Raw genomic sequence first — 19,642 nt, 5'->3', positions numbered from 1 at the left:
CTGAACCATAGAGACAGAGGGGGGTAGATGGCGCCAAGGATTTGGAAAGCCTGGCTGTCTTGATCCGGGGGTGAGAAGCCCACCTCTGCCTCTTAACTGTGGTTCCTGTTGGAGGGTTGAGGATTAGGTGATGTAACTCACGTTCATAAGTAATTTAGGTCAGTGCTCTAGAAATGTAAGTCATTGCAATCATCGTCTTCATCTTCATTATCATCACAGGCTCTGCTGCGAATTCCTTTTGGAACATTGGGCAACTACGTTCAGACCCTGTTTTACATCTTTGAAAATAAGACCCACCAATGACAACAAAATACTTTAAAAATAGTAAAGTCCTATATAAAGAGAGGATTATTAATGTGGCCCGAGCATTAGGCTTCCCGTGCTCCATCTAGTCTGTCAGAAACCAGTACCTCCAACAGGTCTGATGAATGCAGTAGCTCTCAGGGTGGGGCATATGGTGTCTTACTAAGGGACTGAATACATTAACTCCTGCCCTAGGCCCTCAAGAAAGCAGTGGGGAAATTCATCACCCAGATCTCTGATACTCTGTCTCATCTTTTCAACACCTTGTTGAACATCTCCCTGGCGTATTCCAAAGAGCCTTCAAACTTTACCTTTTAACCCTTGCATCCTGCTTCTGTGAAGCCAGAACACATAAAACTGAGTCTCTCTCTTTCTCTGCTAATAGCATCGCTGAGGCAGGGAACAGGCATCTTTTGCTTTTCCCCGTTGAACCAGTAACTGAGTCCTATGGGTTCTGTCTCCAGGATCACCCTTCCTGCCGCTCCCACTTCTCATCTTTCCTACTGTCCCTGCCCTAGTTCAGGCCTACCTGGCTTCACCTTTCATCTGGATGATCTCAACAGTTCCTGACTTGCATGCCACCTCCAGTTTCTTCTACACCCACTACCAGGGAAACTTCCTCTTATCCTGCTCTGCTCACTGCCCTACTGTAATAAAGAAAAACAATTTTGACTCCATATTGGATCTGTTTCTTTTACTTCAACCTTTGTATTCTATTGCTTTTGCTACAAGTTAACTACTAAAGGGATTTGCCTATAAGCTTAAATTATACATAAGGACCTATCTCTGGGAATCCTGCCTCCCAGATAATGAGCATTAAGCCAGAATACCTTTGTTTAGCTCACAGGAAACATTCTGACCCAGCCCACCTGTGAATGGTTGAAGGAAGGAAGAAATAAACATATCCCTTCCCAAGGCTGACCAGAAACAGGAAATGTTTAACTTTACTCCCTCCCCTTCTAGTATAAAAGAAGCCTGAATCTAACTCAGGCAAGATGGTTCTTTGGGACACTAGTCCCCCATCTTCTCAGTCTGCTGGCTTTCTGAATAAAGTTGCTATTCCTTGCCTCAACAACTCATCTCTCGATTTATTGGCTTGTCCTGTGGTGAGCAGTATGAGCTTGGACTCAGTAACAGTGCCTTCCTGTCCCTTCACCCTAAAAGCACACTCTCATAAGCCAGCTGGAAGAAAAAAAAAAAGGTTGGATACACACCTCACACTAATATTAATTCCTGATAGGTAAAAGACTTAAATGATTTTTAAAAAGAGAAGAAAAAGGAAATGTCCTACAAGAAACCATGGGAGAATTAGTGTTAATCTCTAAGAGGCCTTTCTGAGTTACGACACAAACCCCAGAAGAGATAAGTGGAAAGATAAGAAATCTACCTACATAAAAATTAAAACTTGATATGTAACAAAGACCTACAGGCAGGGTTGGGGGTGGGGTGGGGAGCAATATCTTAGTGGTAGAGCACATGCTTAAGATGCATGAGGTCCTGGGTTCAATCCCCAGTACCTCTATTTAAAAAGATAATAATAAAATGAATTTAAAAACAAACAAAAACAAAGTCAAAGAATACAGGCAAACTCAAAAGACAAAGGACAAACCAGGAGGAAATATTTGCGATTATTAATAGTCAAAGGACTGGTTTCCCTAAATAAACAGCCCCTACTAACAAGAAAAAGACTTATTAATATAAATGGGCAAAAGATAGGAATCACCAGCTCACTAAAAAAAGAAATACACATGGCTCTTAACCATATGAAAAGTTTCTCAATTCCACACATCAAAGAAATGTAAATTAAAACTTGACCAAGATACCAGTTTTCACCTACAATAATAACAAAATCCAAGTTTGATGACACATGGTTGGTGGAGCTGTGTAGAAATACACACTGTCATTTATTGTTGCTCCATCCAAACATGAATATCATCCAGCTCTAAAAAAAGACAAGAAAGCTCATTGCTGATTCAGAACCACGTTGCAGATAAACTGATAAAAGAAAAATGCAAGGGGCTGGACAGTAGGTAGACAATGCTACCGTTTGTGTTTCTAAAAACATTCCGGTGGGGGAAGATGAAGGGAAAACGTACATACTGTGTGTATATACATAGTTATATAAGCTCGACCTCTCTGGAAAGAGAAAAAAAAAGTGATAGCATTGGTTGTCTCTAGAGAACTGGGAGAATTGGGACCAAGGAAGAAGGGAGCATCACTGTACATCCTTTGTATTTTTCACGTGTCCTATGAATGTTTTACTTATTCTAAGTCGAATACAGAAACACTTTTTAAAAAATACCTAAACAATCTTGTCACTGGCCAAAGAACCAACTCTTTTACTGGCTTCCAAATCTAAAGAATAATGACTATAAAAAGGGGAAACAACTCATATGTCCATCCGCTGATGTATGGATGAGTAAAAGGGGATGTGTCCATACAACAGAATATTCCTCATCTACAAAAAAAGGAATGACTGCTAATGGGTGTGAGATTGCTTTCAGAGGTGATGAAAATGTACTAAGAGTGAGGGTGGTGATGATGATTGCACAACTCTGCGAAGATATTTTTAAAATACTGAACTGTGTGTATAGTGGAGCCAGCTGGCACTCTCTAGAGTCATAACCCCCCCACTCCTGGGCGCTCTGTACACCTGGAGCCATTGACACCTTAACCCCCACTTCTCACTACAGGACCCTTCTCATACCTGCATTTCTGCAGGATAAAAACATCTCTTGTTGTGTTTTTACCCTGGCAAGACTCATCATCCCAGGAGAGAGTCCATCTCACAATATCCTAGGTGGACAGGTCTCACATTCTGCCCTTATTAAAGTTGTAAATCCTACAGTTCAGAGAAGTCCCTGACATCTTACAACCACGCAGCCCCCTACTCCTTGTGTGCAGAGCCCCTTCCTCCCAGTAAAAGAGCCTGCAGTGCCCACCCTCGGGGTTCACACAGGCTATGGCCCGCTGTTGCCTATAGCAGGGTACCTGTTAAACTTCCCTAAACTTTTCTCGGTCTCTGGTAATTCTTTCACCAACCCTCATCATTGGCCTGCCAAGTTGTACCCACAACATGTACTTTAAATGGGTGATTTGTATGGTATATAAATTCTATTTTAGTAAACAACAACAACAACAACAAAGCAAAACAAAATGATGACTATACACTACATTTTTCATCAATCAAAGTTACATACACATGTAGGCTTACAGTTTCCTGCCAATTCCCCTCCGTTTCTCCTCATCTTCTTTGCTGTCCAAAAAGAATCACTTCTCACCTTGTTAAGCACTTTCTTTTGGTCCTTATTTCCATGCTGGTAAATACGTGTGTTTTGTGGCTAGCTGTTGTCCTATATTTTAGGTGTTATCTCTTGAGTCCTGCTAATGATGGTTATTAAAACCACAGCCCACCTCCCCGGCCCACATGCCAATGGAATTATTTATATACCTCTTTGACTTCCTGTTAGTCATCTTTACAATTGAAGTAACAGCCTTGGAACTTTATTTATTTATTTATTTATTTATTTACTTGGAGGGGAGAGGTAATTAGGTTTATTTATTTATTTATTAAATGGAGGTGCTGGGGATTGAACCCAGGATCTCGTGCATGCTAGGCACACACTCTACCATTGAGCTATAACCTCCCTGCTGGGCCTTTATTTCTTGACCCATCCACTGCAGGCAGTATCTTTTCACACTATGCGATGAAGCTGTTGGCATCCTTGCCCTTCCCTTTGCTCTGCATGCCCACCTCTGCCTCCCCACTTCAGCCATCTGAACCTCAATATTTCCATTACTGAGGCTGACGACATTTGCATTCTACATGTGCGTGCTTTGCTTGGTCTGTCCCTTGAGCCTAAAAGTCATCAGGCAGCACTGACACTGTTGTAACGTCATACAGGGGATACACAGCCAAACCACCCTGATGATTACAGGGCTCTTCTGCGCAGCTATCCTCTTTCTGAAAGTTCTTTCTTTTTCCGCCTGGCACGATTTAAAAGAAACAGACCTCCACCTCTTCATGGATCTGGTGTATCAAGTTTTTTCCTGAAACTTCCTCCAAGGTTCTCAGACACTGCCTTCCCCTCCAGCCCCCATCCAAATGAGTTACTGTGAAGCATGAAGCTGTGTTAGGATTCCTATCTGTGTTAGCAGGTGCACAATAGTGTGTGGAATGGATGGATCGCCTCGTCTGGAATGCAAGAACATCATTCAAAATCTGACCCCAACCTATCTTTTCAATTTGATCTTTATAACTTTTCTCCGCAAACTCTCCACTGTAGCAGAACTGGACGGATCCAGTTTTTACATGCTGTGCATTTCATTCCTCTGAGCCACTAGGAATGCTGTTCTCTCCCATGTTTGTAAGTCCATATCCTACCAATGCTCCTGTCTCTGGAAAGATGCCCTGATCCCTCCAGGAGTGATGGCTCCCCTACCACTGTCCAGCTCTCCAAGGCCCAGAGTATTTACTACTTTTTTACCCCTACATTTACGGGTCTGTGGCTTGTGGTGACTGGTCTGCATGGACCTACTTGCATTTACTTACCTGCTGGGCCCTGCGGGCCCTCTGTAAGCACCATCCCAGAAGGCTTATTATTTGTGGAGCCTGCTGGCACTCTCTGGAGTCATAAAACCCCCATTCCTAGGCTATCTGTGTACCTGGAGCCATTGACACCTTAACCCCCACTCCCCAGTGCAGGACACTTCGCATACCTGCATTCCTGCAGGATAAAAACATCTCGTGTGTTTACCCTGGCAGGACTCATCACCCCAGAAGAGAGCCTGTCTCGCAATACCCTAGGTGGACAGGCCTCATGTCCTGCCCTTACCAGAGTGGTACATCCTATTATTCAGAAAGTCCCTGACAGATCTTACAACCAATCAGGTACCTGAACACGAATGGATCATGCAGCCCCTACTCCTTTTGTGCACAGCCTCCTCTCCGCAGTAAAAGACCCTGCATGCCCACCCTCGGTGCTCACGCAGGCACCTCTTGCCTGTGTGGCCCGCTGTTGTCTATGGAAGACTTGGTCTCCGGTAAATTCTTTTACCAGATTACAAGACTGATGTGCTGCCCACCGAGCTAAGAAGGCCACTGATTACTTTCTACTTTTAATCATGTTTCTGGAGTATAGGCCTCTCTCATCAGTCTGGAGTCCCTCCAGGGCAGGTCTGTCTCAGAAGCCTCCTCTCTCTGCCTCCCCGCCCCCAGTTTCTGCCAAATGCAGGCAGGATGGAGACATTTGCCAGATGACCACAGGGGATTCAGGAAAGGTGGCCTGGAGTTAAGAAGCTGGGGCTTGGGTGAAAGAGAGTTAGGGTCCAAGGGGCAGGGACCCCAGAGCCAAGGCTGGGGTGCGAGGGAGCCAGGGCCCAGGACTGTGGTCATGGCAGGACAAGGACTTTGCGGCCTGTCCAGGCTGCTGCTTTGTTGATTTGGGGAGGGCTATCTCCACTGAATCGCATGGACATTTTTTCCAGGTGAAGCTGCAGGCACCACTGCACTAGGAAGGTGTGATCTAAGTGGGGCGGGTGTCTGAATCATGGATCTTTCTCTGCCACAGGCAGTGAAGTCCCACACCCCAAGGTTCTCCTATATGGGAACAACCCAAAAAACCCAGGCCCCAACAACACAGAGAAAGCTCAGGGACTGAGGGGGCCAGAAGCGGGCCCCAAAAGCAAAGCTTCTTTCCCCAAGAGAAGCTTTTACACAGGGAGCATTTCACGAAGCCAAGGGATGTACTCCCCTGTACTGGTACTTTTGATCGCCATGATCCCTTGGAGCCTTTCCTTGTTGCGTAGGACCCAGCGTTTACTGAGCACTTGCAGCGGGCTTCCACGTGCTATGGGATGGAGGGCAGGAGCTAATTACCATATACTGAGCACCAACTAGATCCCGAGAGCTGTGCTAAACTTTCTACCCATGTTGCTGCAAATCTCTCAAAAGTATACACTATAATCCCCATTTGACAGATGAGTAAACAGAGGCTCAGAGAGGTGAAGGGATCTGTCCCAAGCGCCCCGAAATCCCACAACTAGTAAGTGTCTAAACTGTGACAGGGCCTGGTGCCCCCACAGTGAGCGTGCCAAGCACGTCTGAACCCTTCCCACTTCACTCCATCCCTGGGAGCCATTCTTCCCCAGTGATGGGCCTGGGTCACCCATCCAGCCCCGGGGGGCTCTGTTCCGCTCTCACTTTGGAGTGGTAACATTTCTCACGCTGGTGCACATGTGGTCCCTGCATCCACACCCAGGGCAGTTCCTTCCTTGGAGGGTTCAGCTTCTCAGGACCCTTGTTCCAGTTGGCCTGACTCTTCTCTGCTCTCTTTGACTCTGGCTTCCTCCTTCATGGGCACACAGAGTCTTATACCATCTCCAAGGTCATGCTTTGCAACCCCGTGCCTTGAGCAGGAACTCATGCTAAGCGTGCCTGACAGGGCCAGGAATGAGGCAGTCACCAAAGCGCAGAGGCCCAGAGCTCCGTCTGGATCAGGAGCCAGATTCTGCTTTGACTGCTAACCAGATGCACAGCCTCCCTAGATAAGCAGTTTCCTTATCCACAAAATGGGGAGAAAAATCCTGTCCTGTCCTCTTCTCCCAGGTGTTCTGAGGTTTGTGATGATGATCAAAAAATGGCTGTGATAGCAGGGTGGCTGGCTGGTACCCAAGTGAGCCTTATTGTGAAAGAGGCGAGGAGGGAGGAGCCTGAAAACACACTTTCCTGACCTCTAAGCCCTAGGCCAAATCTCGGGCCTGACCTCACGCCTAGGGTGACTCTGAACTTTCTGAAGTTCTTGGATGAGCCCTTGGCCCTGTCCCCATCTGAGGCAGGGAATGAAGGAGCACCATCTGGCCAGTGCACACCAAAGTCTATTCTTTCTCCATAGATGGGGGGCTTCTCTGCCCAAACCTCTTTTACAAAGAGCAGACATCCTAGTTCTCTTCTAATGCTGGGGACAGCTGGCCCAGTGCCCCAAGGCTCCTAGCTCAGGCCTCCTGGTAGATCAGGGCCAAGTCCTTATAAAACAGGGTAGAGGTCCGGGGTGTGGGGCTCACTAAGCCAGTTAGATGTGTGTGGCCCTGCTGGCTGCGGGGTGAGCTGGCGAGCTGTGGGCAGCTGTGGATATGCTGTCTGGAGACAGTGATGTGGGGATTACAGGAACCGTTCCCAGGCAACAGCTGAGAGGACGAGAAGTCACTGAAACCTGCGAGCTTCTGGAAGGGGCTGTGAGAGTACAGGAGAGAATGGAGGACCTAGCTTGATGTCTCAAAGGGCAGCACATCTGAATCGTCATGGAGCCTTTTATTAAAACTGCCAAATCCTAGGCATCCATACCCCCGGCCGTTGGATCAGAATCTCTGGAGGCCAGCCAGAAACTGAAATTTTTAATAAGCTTCATTCTTAGCCACACTGGAATATGAGAACCACTGCCTTATTCGGTTAACTTGGCCAGAAGTGGGATGGGGCGGGGGGTGCATGTCCACAGCATGGCTCATACAAAGGGGAGGAGGGGGCGGTTGCTTTGAAGGGTGAAACTGGGAAGATGACTGGCCTGGCTCCCTGAGATGTCAAAATTTCCCCAGAGCTCCCTCACAGATACCCTGCCACCCCCGTGCCCCTAGATCCTCTAATCGTGTCCAAAGTTCCACAATTTCAAAAAGGCAGCCCTGAAATGAAATAACAAACATGGCCTTTGGCAACAGCAGATCGGGTTTCCAGTCTGGATGCTGCCAAGGCCCAGACAGCTGCAAGACCTTGGATGGGTTTTGTGGGTCCTTGTAACACGGCTCCTTGGGGTTCGGGTGAGGATTAAACAGGTTAATGGGCGTAAAGTAGCCAAGTGCGCACTGGTTCTCAGGGACCAGGACTCCTTCCTCTTTCCTGCTTCCTACACGTGCCCACCCCTTTGTTCCTTTCTCTGTTACACAACCAAAGTTTAAATCACTCCTGGGTTTGCAGCTGGAGCTGGGGCCATGGCAGAGCAAATGGGAGGGTGGCAGGTTTTGAAAGCCACAGCTTCCCTCCCTCCCTTCACATTCTTGTCCACGTGCTGCTAGGCGAGAACCTTTGCCTTCTCCCCTCAGTGTAGCAAAGAGCGTGTGTTGCCTGGCTGCTGATCTTGCTGTTGCCATGGCAACCAGAACCCAAAGCCGACCATTGAGAAAGGGCCCCTGAGGCGAAGACTGCGTGGCTTCCATTAACATTCAGTTCAAACAGCACTTACTGAGAGCATCTACCATGTGTCGGCACTGAGCAGTCACTTGGCAGAAATGGAAGTGGGTTAGAGCTGGTCCCTGGCTTTGAGGGCCCGGCAGTCTCCTGGCCAACTCAAGATGGAGAACCAACTGGTCTAGTTCAGTGATTCTCAAAGTGTGGTCTCAAACCAGGACAATCAGCATCACCTGGGAATTTGTTCGAAATGCCACATTTCAGGCTTCTTCCGAAGTCTACTGAATCACGGGGGAGGGTACGAGCTTAGTGGTAGAGTGTGTGTTTAGCATGTGTGAGGTCTTGGGTTCAATCCCCAGTACCTTCATTAAAAAAAAGAAGGAAAAAGAAAAAGAAAACAAAGTCTACTGAATCAGAAACTCTGGGGGAGAGGGGATCCTGAAATCTGAGTTTTAACAAAAGCCCTACAGGTGATGCTGTAGTTTGAGAACCACAGATCTAATTACAACCTCACAGCATCCCAAGGCTCTGTCCTGCCCTGGTGGTGTAGCTGACAGCTTCTGAAGGGGCTGGATTCTCAGGTCCCTCCCGATATCAAATTCTACCTCGGCAGCACCTGTGAGAGGGTCACGAGCAGGTACTCCTCCTGGGTCCTGGTTGGAGACACTAGGCTCACAGAAGTATCATACACTGTGTCCAGCAGGGTCAGGGGCCGAGTTGGGACTGAGTAGAGTGACAGAGGCAAGAAGAAATGAAAACCTCACAGTGCAGCAGAGCAGAGCTAGGAGTAGGGTCAGAAAGAGCAGCAGCCCTGGTGACAACCACCTCCCCGAATGTGGGGGCGCTGAGCTGACATGATGCCCCCCAGCTGAGGCCATCCAAGCTGCTAAGCGCCCTCCTGCCCACATCCCAATTCTGAGAGCTTCTCTCCTGTGTTCACTCACCTGCACACTAGGTTGGTCTCTTTCCACCCTTCTGCCCCCACGAACTCTCAGGGACCCATCTTACACAGCAATCTGCCTGAACACCCCTCTCCCCAGTTTTGAAGTCACCTCTTTTGCAGCTAATGGCTTCCAGACTTTCTATGCACACATCCCGGGACTGGGTGCTCACTGCCTTTTCAGGCTGCCCATCCATCTGTGAAATCTCTGACAGGGTTAAGTTCCCCTTCACATGAGCTGACATCCATCCCAGTGTAATTTCCACCTTTTACAATATGAGTCAGGCTAATCCCTTGTAACAGAGATTACAGGCTTATTTTTAAAGTGTGATATGAACTAAGAATATCTATGCCAATGATTTCCCAAGCATCTACCTTTGCAGATAAACAAAACAGGTAGAACATACCAACTCATTACCTTGGAAACAGTAGGAACAACAAGAGGAGGTGGGGGTGGAAAAGGGCAGGAGGAAGTGGAAGGAAAGACCACTGACTTGGAGCCTCCATCTCGCCACTTCCTTCCCTCGAGACCCCAGAAGGACTGGAGCAGTTTTCATGGGAGCCCCCTTCAAGAAAAACAACACAATATGACAAATACGATCAGCCAGAACTTGTTTCATTTTGTTGAATAAAGTCATAGATGGCTGGTTTGTAATGACAGAAAAGTAAAACTCACTTCTAGTGTTTTCAGTGAAAGTTTTGCACATATATTATTGTTTTCAGCCAATGGGGATCTTGGAGCTTAAAGCGACTTCAGCTTTGTGGAAATCTGCCTCTGACCTTGGGCAAGTCGTCCCCATCTCTGGGCCTCAGTTTCTCATCTGTAAAATGGGGGTGAGCCTACCACATTCTAAAGTTGGTTTGAGAATTAAACAAGCTAAAGGAAGGGGAAATTATCTGTTGAGCTGTCATGTTCTCTGATTTCTAAAGATGAACGCTTGGAGTCTGGGTGTGAGGGAAACTGGTTGGTTGTTCCTAAGAAGAGGGGGAGGGGGCAGAAGGGCACCCATCCTGCTTGGAGGAGACCTCACCTGGAGTCCTGGCACAGAACCAGTAGAACCAGTGAGTTTGGAGGACTAGCTCTCTAGAGAAAGACAATGAAATGTCCCCTTGTCACCAATCACTATATTTGGTTTTCACGCTTCAGGATTATTTTTCATAGGATTCTTTGCAAAGTGGCCCTCAGTGCATTTCTGGGGGAGGGGCTTTGCCTACATTTGGGCTCAGAGAGACTTTTCAGCCCGGAGGCAGCCCTCCAGGGGTCTGTGAGCATTTTCTTCCAGGAGAAGGGTCATGTCCCACAAGGAAGGAAACTCTCCTGCAGACCCACAGGGATGGTAACAGGATTATTTTACTCATCTTGACAACACTGGCTCTGCCAAGTCTGCCAAGAGACAAAGATGTTGTGGTAGCTCGGGAAATTCAAACCACTCTGGCCTCATTCCGCAGAACGTGTTTTTCAGGAGGGATGAGTGTTTAGCAGAAGTAAGGAGCCCTAGAAACTCCTTCCTTGCCTTGGGCTGCCCAGCCTGCACGTGGCCACCCCCACCCTGCCTTGAAGAGGGTGTCTGCCTTGTCAAGGTCATCCTCCTCCCCTTTATAAAAGGTCTCTGGAGAACACCCCAACTCCTGGCCTAAGCAGGTGCGCTGGGGTCCCCAGTGCCAGATCCTGCTGGTGCCCACCCCACGGGGAGTCCAAGGGCCTCCCAGGCTGCAGGCAGCATCCTCATCCGTGTCTGTAGGGCTGCTCACAAAGGAGACAGTCTTACCACCATTACCCCACCCTCCCCACCCCTTCCCAGGTCATCCAGAGCAGTGGCTTCCAAACTTTTTTAGGTGGAGAAATCCCCAGATACCACGCCAAAGAGCCCCATTCAAGAGGCCAGGGCCCAGGTATCTGCACACGTTTTCATCCTGCAGGTGGTCCAGGAAGCTCAGAGCTAGAGAAATTAGGGGTGGTTCTCCAGGGACTCAGCCCGTACCCTGCACCTGGGCCAGCACCCCTGGAATTGTGCAGCAGGCCCTGAGCTTCACAGGCCAGTCCTGCACCTCCCAAGCAGTGCGGTCTTGGGCGCCCCACTCCCCTTCTCTCCACTGAAATGCCTGCCCAGCCTGCCTCCAGGAAGAGAGAAGATGACCACGAAGATCTGGGCCCCCCCTAAGGCTCTGAAAAGTTACCCCAACACTCCAGTCCCAGTCCTTGTCTTGGGGGCTCAAGGCTGGAAATCAGAAATGACTGCAGGATGGGAAGCGGGTGAGAGCAAGGGGAGGTGGAAGAGAGCGGGGTGCCCACACCCAGTCCCACCACAAACTCAAAGCAGAAGTAGTCAGCACAGAGGCGTCTTCAAGTTCATCACAGGCATTCCCCCCACCTTTTACAGATGAGAAAACTCAGCGCAGAGAGGTCGAAGCACTGGTCTCCCACTCTGCCGCTGGGTATGGGCATGGGTGGGGGGTGGGCTCCACACCAGCTCCCTCCTTTCCCGTTCTCTTCTGGGACAGGACAGAGGGCAGAGCAGAGCCCAGCCAGCTACTTGGCCTCCTCATTGAGGCTTGGCTACAGCCATCTTGCCTTCAGCTACCCTCAGTATCAGTTCCAGTTGACCTGTGCCCTCCTTGCCCTGAACCAGACTTCCCTCTGAGGGCCAGGGGTGGGGGTGGGGCAGCAGGACTGAAACCTCTGGGTGCTTAGCCTCTGGCCCCCTCCCCCTCCATCCTGCCCTGCCCCATGCTGAGAAGGCACCCACCTGGACATCTAGGGGTGTGGGCACCCCAGGCAGGGTTGACCAGCCAGGGGAGGTCCTGGGCTGAGGATCGTCCTGCCTTCCCAGGGCTTGAACCCCATGGTGGCTTTTTATGGGGCAGAGAGGTGTGGTGTGAGGGATTAGGGGTGGAGCCCAGGGTATCTGTATCTGAGAGATGTCCCCACCCTGAGTGCTCCTGCCAGGCTTGAAGGCAGCAGCTGAGGCTGGAGCTGGTTCCAGAACAGTTCTTGCCCTGGCTAAGGCCTCTCCCTTTATAAAACATCACAGAAGCCCCATTAGGCCAAGCCCAGGCTTCCTTTGGGTCTGGTCAGGGCCCAAAGGAGTGAAGCTCATTTGGGACACCTGACTTCCCCAGCTCCCTGGGGTCTCTCTTGGGGAGACTCAGACCCTTGCATCAGGAGCCCAACAGATGTGAAATTCCTACCTACTCTGAGACCTTGAAGAGGTATGCCACTTCTGTGCCTCAGTTTTTTTACTCTAAGATAGAAATAATAATACTCACTTCATAGGATGGACACGGGACTTAACACATAGCTACTCAATCACTGAATGCATGAATGGATAGAAATTGACTAGGTTGGTAAGCGGTCTGGAAACTCATCCTTAGCAACCTTATTTCCTCAACGTCTCACCTTGCTTGATTCAGACATGCCAAAATCTCTCCCTATTTCCCAGCTCCATCCATAGATGACCCCACTTCCTCTCACGGTCAGGCTGTGACTCCCTCTCAGTCCCGCTAGCTGGTTTCCTCTCAATAGCCCCTGTGCCCAGATAGTCTCCCAGATGGTGACTGGCTTAGGAGTGACACGTGACCCAGTTATGGTCAAAGAAATAGGAGGGGAAGTCTTCTGGGAGGTTACAGGGAGGGGGTTCCTGGCTCCCAAGAGAAAGATACTAAAGGAAACAGCTGCTTTCTGCCTCTGGATATTATGTCCAATGACATGGGAACTTGAGGAGCCTTCTTGTGGCCATGAGGGGAACTGGCTCAAGGACAAAGTCAATAATGAAGACCACAGAGCAGAGGGTTCCAGAACTGCTGGTCACACCATACCAATTGCCCATCCACTTCTGGGCTTCTTTCCATGTGAGATAATGAAGGTCCTCATTCGTTAAGCCAATTTGAGTCGGCGTTTTGTTACTCACAGGATACTGCACATATCCTACCTGATCTCCACCCCAGCCCCTACCTGCATTATTCCTCAACACTAGTCAGCAGAACCCCCACCCATGTGCCCAGCCCTGGGCTTTGTTCTAAGGACCCCAAGATGTGCCAGGCTCTGTGCCTGCCCTGGGGAAGTTCATAGTTGTGAAGGGAGGGCCTGGCAGGTAATCAGATGGTTACAAGCTTGTGAGCAGAGGCTGAGGATGTCTTGGGAGGGACAAAGTGTCCTGGGCATCAGAGAAGGATTCTGGGAGATGGGTTTTGAAGGATGCCTAGGAGTTTTACAAACAAAAAGAATACATTCCAGGCAGAGCTAACATAGTCAATGAAGGGGTAAAACTTGCTTAGAGAACATCTGGTGAGGCTCAAGTTAGGTCCACTGGGAAGTGGTGAGCAGGAGCCGGAAAGATAGAAGGAGGCCAGGTATGGGACCGAATGTCTCACCCAGGAGTCTGAATGCTGGGGAGCCAACAAAAGTTTTACACAACACGTACATTTTGGATTAGATGAGCCTGGGTGTTCAGGAAGTGACAAGGATCTCACCTGGATAAGGACAGGGGGGAGGAATGAGGAAACTGGTGAAAGAGGCATTGTAGAGGCCCAGTCCTGGGCCTTGGTGGCTGAGGGAGAGAGTAAGGGTGAAGGGGGGAGAGAAATGTAATGGCCAGGTTCCTGGTATGTGAGTGAGGAGTGGTGGGGGTATAAATCTTGGAGCAGAAGACTGTGACAGCCAGTCTCTAGCTTGGCCCCCAACAATCCTGCCTCCTGATAGTCATACCATTGTATAGCTCCCTCCTACAGTGCATCAGGGCTGGCCTATGTGACCAGTAGAGTATGCAGAAAGGATAACACGTAACTTCCAAAGCTGGGACATAAAAGACATCGTAACTTCTCCCTTACTGTCTCTTCCATCACCAGCTCTGGGGCCAAGTCAGCTGGCACACTGTGGGTACACTCAAGGAGCTTCGTGGAGACACTTATGTGCTACAGGATGGGGCCTTCTTCCAATAGCTAGCAAGGCACTGGGCTCTCCCACCAACAGCCGTGTGAGTGGGCAACCACGGAAACAGAACCTCTGCCCAGAGTCAAGCCTTCAGATGACACCTTGGCTCTAACCTCAAGAGAACCCTTGAGCAGAACCACCCAACTAAGCTGCTCCCAAGTTTCTGACCCACAGAAACTATGAGGTAACAAATATTTTAAGCTGTTAGATCTCGGAGTAACTTTTTATACAGCAATATAATACAAGGACCTAGCCCATCAGGATTGTACTTTCCTCATCCTTCCTAGAGAGAAGGAAGATTATCATTATCACTGGGCGAGGTGCTCCCCAGCCAGATGACCCATGCCTTCATCCACCTTTCTTTACAGCTTACAGAACATTTTCACATGAGCAAACCCTTCACTGTTGCGACCAACACCAAGAGGTGGTTATAATCCCTTTTTACTGAGGGGAAAACTGAGGCTCAGAGAGTTGGAGTGACTTGCTGAAGATTATACAATTTGTCAGTGGCAGGGCCTGGGCCAGAACCAGGTCTGCTCCGAGGCTCTGAGTGGATCCACAGTCTACTTGATGTAAAGTAAGGAATGTTGCCCACCATTCATTTCTACAAGGATTATGTCATTAGCCACTGTAGTTGCTGATCAACAGTACACCCTGAAAGGACAGGAAAAAAAACCAGATAAGGCACTCTGTGCTTTGAAAAAAATAGGCCCATAGAATAAATAGTTAGATGTATCTCAGGAAGAATTTTAATGGACCCAGATTCTTTCATCTTCCCATACATAGAAAAAGCACTAAAATCATTAACAGACATCTGTTCCTTGTGACTAGCATTAACCTTTAATCGAGAGGTACACTTGATTGCATGTATTCCATAGCCAAAATCATATATACATACATACTGGCTTCTCCCCTTACCTCTTTGGAGAAGCCCCCTCAGAGATACTGAGAGGCTGTTTTCCTAGGCTATAGTTCTCATTAAGGTCCCTGAATAAAAACTGAAACTTACAACTCTAAGGTTGTGCGTTTTTCTGTCAGTCATCACTCAGCACACAGTAGGCCCTCAGCACAGCCTGGAGCCCGACTGGCCAGGTGCAAAGGCTAGAAAGCTCAGCCACCAGAGCCTGCTCCAGCCTCCCAGGACCTCTCTGGGAGGGTGGCTCTGGACTGTGGTCCTCTGCAGATGGTTCCCCAGCTGGGCGGATTCAGGATTCATGGTGGCCCTGGCATTTACAATGATCTTGGAAGGCCAGCCTGGGTCAGATGACACCCCCTGTATTATTAGGTGGCTCTTCGAAGAACCCAGCTCCTCTACTTTCTGGGACTCATGTCCAGGCTTAGGAGCCCTAGAGACCAGGGATGGAGGGGCTGTTCCCATCCTTTGAGAAGTGCATGTGCATGTGCACTTCTCAATGAGGGAGTCAGAAAGGGGGAGCCCAGAAGCATCCTTATTTGATGCTGAAAGAAGCTGGTACAGCATCCCTTGCCTTGGCCTCATGTTCCACATTCTATTATAGCCCTTTATGCTGTGCTGGGTGGGGGGCCATGAGGAAAGACCCTCAAGGGACATGTGGGTCCACAGGGAGACAAGCAGACTCCTGGCAGCCTGCTGAGTAGGACAGAAGGTGCTGTGGGTTGTATAAGAGGCCCTGAGGTGGGAGAAGACACCAACTTGTTGGTTCTTCCAGCCTGCAGGCCAGGGTGGGCAGGGCTCCATGCTTGCCTCTGCTGGTGGACATAAAGGGCCTGGGCTCCCCACAGTCCTTCTGATTCATTCTTTCCAATATCTCCATACACCCCACTGGCCCTCCTGGCTCTGGCTGTTATTCACAGTGGGGCTTCTCACCAGCCTGACTCTTACACATTCTGCAGCCAGAAAGCAAGGCCCCCAGAGTCCTCCCATCTTGTTTTGTCCAAGCTTCAACCCCAAGAATAGTCTCTCCCTTCATGCCCACTGCAGAGCCCCTGAACACAGGTGAGGGCACTTTGTGGAAAATAACCCAAGGAGAATTTAGCAAATAAAAATACAGGAAGCTCAGTTAAAATCTGAGTTTCAGATAAACTACAAATTTTTTTTAGTATATCCCCCAAATTACATAGGACTTCCTTGTGCTAAAAAATTGTTCATTATTTATATGAAATTCAATTTAACTAGGCATCCTGTATTTTATCTGGCAACCTAGTACTAACCGTCTGAAGTCATTGCTGTTTTCACTTCCACCTGGGAGTGGTCTTGGTCCTCAGAAACTTTCTCTTCAGTTAATGTACACTATTGGACTCTAACTCACTGCCAAACACTCTGATAAATTCAAAGGCCCTGAAGATGAATAGGGCATGATCCTGGCTCTCAGGTAGGGAACCAAATAAATTATAAAGTGCTGGGTGTTAGGGAGGCACTTAGCTGCCAGCAACAGAAAACCCAGCAAACAATGGCTTAAATGAAGAAGGCATCGTCACTCACATAAAACAAGAAGTCCAAAAGTATGTCAGCTGCTGCCTTTGGCTCAGCAGTTCAATAGTGTCAGAGCCCACATTTCCCTAATTTCCTTGCCTTTTCCCTCATGGTCTCAAGGTGGCTGCAACAGCTCCAGCCATCATATCTGTCTTCAAGATGGACTAAAGAGTGGAAGGCAAAGGTTTCCCAATCCTGCCTTTTGAAACAGATATATGTTCATATCTTATTGGGCAGAATTGGGTCGTGTGGCCACCTCTAACTGCAAGAGACCCTGGAAAAGTGGACCACATGATTATGATGACTGGATTAGATCAATCCCAACGTGTTGCCAGGGCTGGGAACACTGCTACCTCAAAGAAAACCAAAAAGTTCTTTCAGTAATGAAGAAGAGAAGAGTGGGCATTGGGCAGACCCAACTGGTCTGCCATGTGCTCCAACAGAGGTTTGTATGTAGTGCTATGGGAACCCCCAAGGACAGAGTGACATGTTCTACCTGAGGAGTGTTGGGCAAGGGAGGCTTCATGGAAGAGGTGGCTTTTGAGCTGAGGCTTGTGGGATGATTGGGTATTTGCCAGGAGGAGAAGGGGCAAGGCAATTCCAGGTAGGGAGGACCGTGCAAACAACTGCATGGTCAGCACGGTGTTTGCTGTGGCCAGAAAGTGGATGGAGATATCAATGAGGCCATCCTGAAGGGCCTTGGTGGCCATGCTGAGAAGTTTGTGCTTTACCCCAAGAACATTTGTCTCTCATCTTACTCGATGCCTCAGCGGCATCTGCCTCCTTCAACTGCTCCTCCTCTTTCCCCTTCTGCAGCAAACGACCCTCTGGCATGCTCTTCCTCAGCTCCTGCTAAGGGTCCTTTGCAAACTCCTGCTCCTCTAAGTGGCCAGCCGGAGTCCTCTGTTTAAATCCCCACTGAACCATGTTCCTTTCCTCCAGAGCACGTGCTACAGTTGGTAATTGGATACTCACTTGTGTGGCTATTTCATTACTGGCTTTCTCCCGGCCAGCCTGTAAGCTGATCTTTGCACCCATGCCTGGCACATAGCAGACCCTTCATAAACATCCATTGATATTTATAAGCTGATGAACAAAGGGCAATGTGTGTGTTTTGGGGGCAGGGGAGAGGGAAAGGAGTGGCATTGAAGGGGTGTGAGCTGGGAAGAGCTGTGGCTTGTTTCCTTGTGCTCTGATTACTCCACCGGCCATTGATCAGAGGGGACAGGAATAGGGGTTGAGGTACAGGCAGGCTGGAGAGGGGAGACCAGATAGGATACTGTTCAGGTCTTTGGCTCTGCATCTGAGGACCCTAGACAAGTACAGGTGGGCCCCCAGTGAGGCAAAAAGAGGTCTGAGTCCCATCTGCTATATCTCATCCCTGGGCATCTGGCTTCCTCCTTGCAGGAAGAGGGTAACACTTAGCCACCCCCTCCCTGGCCGTCTGTGGGCAAAGGTGGCAGACAGGGACCGCTTAGTTTTCAAGGCGGCCGTCTTCCTGTGTACACAGCTCTCCCACTGCACTGGCTGGTCCAGGGTGGGGCCTACTCTCTAGCCATTGGCAGGAACATCCTCAGCAACCCGGTAATTCCCAGGAAAGCCTTGACAAGGGACCGGGGATGGAAGAACAATACCCCTGTAGCCGTGCTTGTTTCTGAGCAGGGGTCCAGACCCCTGAAGGGGTGAGTCTGCTGACACCACTGTCCCTTGAGCCCTCAGGGAGGTGCAACCCGCAAAGAAGGAGACTCAGGTGCAGGGTAGGAGGGAGAATAGGACTGACTGGCTGGCTCCGGGAGTGGTTCACACAGTAGGGAATAGATAGAAGCCAGCATGTGGGATAAATGCCTGTTATAAGGATAAGGCCCAGATAGACTGTGATCAGTCCAACTTCGCAGAGAGTGAATGGTCTTCTGGGTCCTGTAGGGTGGAGCACATCAAATTCCGCCCCCTACCTTACTCCTCATCTGCTCACCTTAGTGACGGGACCCCATGCTCTCCCAAGGCAGCTGGTTAACCCCAGATAGGCCCCACTCTGCTGCTGGACAAGCCTACGCAGTTGCTAGAAAAGGCCCTACAGTGGGCGACATGACCTTCATTCTGCAGCTGAGGGACCTGAACGGGGAGGCCAAGGTCACACAGTAAAGCAGGCCTTCTGACACCCATGTGGATGCCCCTCCAGCAGCATATGGGCAGCATCCCTGGGGTCCTCCCCTCTCCAATGCCCAGTCCTCTCCTCCTCCACACACACACACACACACACACACTTCCAGCACCAGCACTAAGGTTTGTCCGCATAGGGAGCTTCAACCACCCAACACCTTGGCTCACCTTTTTCCTTCTCCCTGTCCTGTGGTGGAAGCTGATCCTTCACCTTCCACAGCCTCTTGAGGAACCTTCTGGACTTTTCCCCAGGACTTTTCCTTTTCTCTGTCTGTGTCCCCAGCTGGGTGCAGTCCCGTCCACTTTAAGGGAGAGCACGGCTGGGCTCTCACTGCAGAGGGGTGAGGCCAGGAGAGGCCAGCGAACCACCAAGAAGAGCTCAGTAGGCTGGGCACCAGCCAGGCCAGGCCTGCCTGTGGGCCCAGGAATTGTGTTCCCAGCTGATGATGCATGTGTCCCAGTTGCACCCCACGCTGCAGCCAAGCGGACCCTGACAGTACCCAGCAGGCTGGCATGGTGGTTAGAATCCAGAGTTTAGGCACCTGCCTCCTAGTTTCAATCCTTGCTTCTTAATTGCATGACTTTTGATGATATACTTTGCTTTTCTGCACCTCAGTTTTGCAATACGACCATGAGGATGAGAGTTGCAATGATCCCATGAGTTATTACATTTATCCAGCA

The 19,642-nt window shown here is 49.4% G+C and overlaps 1 non-coding gene across 1 annotated transcript; it reads left to right on the top strand.

Moving 5' to 3' along the window:
• The first annotated feature begins 1,753 nt into the window (after window positions 1–1,753).
• On the top strand, window positions 1,754–1,825 carry TRNAL-AAG. The gene has a single exon. It is a non-coding gene; the product is annotated as a tRNA-Leu (tRNA).
• The last annotated feature ends 17,817 nt before the right edge of the window (window positions 1,826–19,642 follow it).

The sequence above is a fragment of the Camelus ferus genome, chromosome 18 (genome assembly GCF_009834535.1).
Source record: "Camelus ferus isolate YT-003-E chromosome 18, BCGSAC_Cfer_1.0, whole genome shotgun sequence".
In the NCBI taxonomy this organism is placed as follows: domain Eukaryota; kingdom Metazoa; phylum Chordata; class Mammalia; order Artiodactyla; family Camelidae; genus Camelus; species Camelus ferus.
The sequence above is the reverse complement of the archived record's forward strand: the minus strand, read 5'-3'. Positions and strand labels throughout refer to the sequence as shown.